This window comes from Gavialis gangeticus, unplaced genomic scaffold (assembly GCF_001723915.1).
Source record: "Gavialis gangeticus isolate Ggan-Ray unplaced genomic scaffold, GavGan_comp1, whole genome shotgun sequence".
NCBI classification, from domain to species: Eukaryota; Metazoa; Chordata; order Crocodylia; family Gavialidae; genus Gavialis; species Gavialis gangeticus.
Window position 1 is genome coordinate 63,310,685 of NW_017729031.1, and position 2,840 is coordinate 63,313,524.

General features: G+C 39.4%; 1 long non-coding RNA gene across 1 annotated transcript in view; it reads left to right on the top strand.

Moving 5' to 3' along the window:
• LOC109301811 overlaps positions 1-1,990 on the top strand; it is a 25,893-nt gene extending 23,903 nt beyond the window's left edge. Inside the window, exon 3 of the long non-coding RNA XR_002098634.1 lies at positions 1,582-1,990. This is a non-coding gene — a long non-coding RNA (uncharacterized LOC109301811). The remainder of the gene's footprint in view (positions 1-1,581) is intronic.
• The last annotated feature ends 850 nt before the right edge of the window (positions 1,991-2,840 follow it).

Below are 2,840 nucleotides of genomic sequence, written 5' to 3' on the forward strand. Positions count from 1 at the left end.
GCCCCAAAGTTTGGTGTCATCGGCAAACTTGGCCAGTCCGCTTCTGACTTCAGTGTCCACATCATTAATGAAGATGTTGAACAGTTGGGTCCAAGGACAGAGCCTTGGATTGGGCACTTCAGTGGAGCTTTTTTGACACTTTTATCTAAGAGTCAATTCATCCATTACCAGCTACAAAAAGCCTTTTTAGCTACTTACTAATGGTGACATAGTGCAAAAGTGCAAAAAAAAAAGCTCCACTGATCTATACAAACGTCTGGCAAGCTGGGTCCAACTAACATGATACCGCTTCTGGGCATGTGCAGGGCTCAGCGTGGGAGTATGCCGAGTTTAAAGTAATTTTTTGTTAACGTCTGTCATCAGCCTGACATAATTTTTATCCCTCTGTAGCCATACCTGAAATCTAGGCAGGTCTAAAAAGCAGCCTGACACGCCATTTAAACTCTTCACATTCATTTGAAGAGGCAAGTTTGGTTCAGCCAAACACTGTAACTCTTGAAATCAAAAAGGGTTTTGTCTCAGTAAAAACTATGGGAAAGATTTTTTTTCAAAGTATTTATGGCCTCAATTACCAATAGGTTCTAAATACCATTAAAAAGCTTGCCCAGAGGTCATAACTTTGAACCCCTCATTCCCATGGCAAGCAGGAACTCAAAAACTTATCATCACTGAATTCAAGGATAATTCTTAGGAGACTAAATTTGCATGAGGGCAATGAAGTACAATGTGGCCCTCTGAATCATGCAATATGATCCTCTGAGCAACATAACTGCGCAGGGGGGATGGAGCAGGAGTGGGGGGTAGTAGGGCAGCAGTCCTGGGCACTGCCTTTGTAGCAGGGTGCAAAAATAGTCATCACCCTACAGCAGCTGGCTGTGTTTCTTTCCATCATTGGTACTGTGGCAACAGGTATGCCCCCATGTGTCAAAACTGTCCCAGTCACTGAACTGCCCTGCTACACCTCTGCCTCCTCTTTTGTATTTAAACAAACACAAACCCCAAAAAACAACACTTCCTACTTCCCTCCCTCTCCCATACAACTGAAACTAACATCAAACTAGGAGTGGATCAGACGTCACATAAGTGGCTGAAATCCTAACCTTGGTGTCTACATTTGGTGACATTTTTCCATAGATTCCAAAATAGCACAGTAGTTGGCCTAAACAGAATATATTATTATTTTTGTGTGTAGGAACAGTGAAAAAGGCAAAAAAAATCTGTAATTTTCGTTCTCAGTAGGTTCATTGGAAAGAATGTTTTCTAGATTTCCTGAGTTTGTAGCCCTTGAACTAGATTCCCCCAGGTCAGCAGTGGTGGATGCCTCCTGACAGGTCAGGTTGAATCCAGCAAACCTGTCTGTATGAACAATCACCTACATCTCAAATAAACACTTGGTCCTGTCATGGTTTTACATGCAGACCATTTTATTCACTATTATCAAATATTTCAAAAGCATATTCTTTCATGAACATGCATTTTTTTTAAATATTGGTATTAGCATATGAAAAAAGTATACTCGTGCACAAGTAATCCACTTCATTGTTTGTAACTTGCTGGTTGTCTTTTTTTTGTTGTCCCTAGCTCTTCCTGTCTGAATAGCTTCAATCAAGAAATTAAAAAGTGGAAATATATCACATGACCAATCACAAGGCATGAAACTGGAGTCAAAAGATCTGAAATTTATTCCAAGCTTAATGGCCGAGGGGTGATGTGGGTAGCATCTCATTTTTGTCTACTTTTGGTTACGTGGCTCAAAGGACTAGGTATTCATTTTATAGTTGACTCAGCTGAGAACACTCAACAGAGCCCAAGCCAGGACCAAGTCTTGAACTCCAATCTCCTGACTTCATAGCAAGGCACAGTGATCCTTTTTCCTTGAAAACTGAATAACAAACAACAAAACAGTCACACACCAGGAAGAGCTGACCTATTTTTCAAAGAATTATTAATAGCAAATAAATGAATACCATTCCAAGTTTGTTTGTGAACAGCTTTTTAGTTGCAAACTTTGAACTTTATTCATTTGCTGCTTCAAAAGTGTGTCCAGGATAGATGTGCTATAGCTAACCAGGGAGAAGGGCCATAGGTAGGACAGTAGAGGATGTTGCTGATGCAACACATTCCCCATGAGACTAAAGTTCCTTTTCTCTATATGTGAATTCTTTATGGGACTCGGCAGACCAGGTTGCAGTATTTTGAAACATCATGCTCTATCATAGGAGAACAAGAGTTTTTGCATTTAAGCCAATTTAAGAATTGGAAATAAATCAATTGAAATGGTCCTGGTTTCAAGGACCAGCTGAAAAGCATATGAAGTCAAATTCATATGCCTCCATTGGAAATACATCCTTCTGTACTCGAAGGTTCAGCTAACAGTTCTCTTGTAGTATGTCAGGCATTGTTTTGCATGGTTAGTGGCTCGTGCAGAAGAAGTGTGCATTGCTCCTCAGCTCCTGAGTGCATCCGCTATCATAGAGCTTTGGAACTGCTTTAGTGGAATTTACTGACTAACATCCTGAAGGCATGAGGTTCTATATTTCTGTTAACTTTACTCATGGTGAGTGGTATCGTAGTCATAATCATTGGCACAAATGTTAAAAATATAATGAGTCAGGGAACAAAAATATCAAGGTATAAGTCAGGAGATTTTTTTTTAATTAATAATAAATGTGAAGTTTGTTTTTATTTGTCCTTTGGGTTTTGAAAATTTAGGATTCATTGAGGCTCCTGATTTCAAGTTCTCTTTCACAGCCACAAAGGCTAGAAAATAATTTTGTGTCATAAATGAAAGCTGAGAATCTCACATAGTTATATGAGTTTATCAGCCAAGGCTTTAAGAA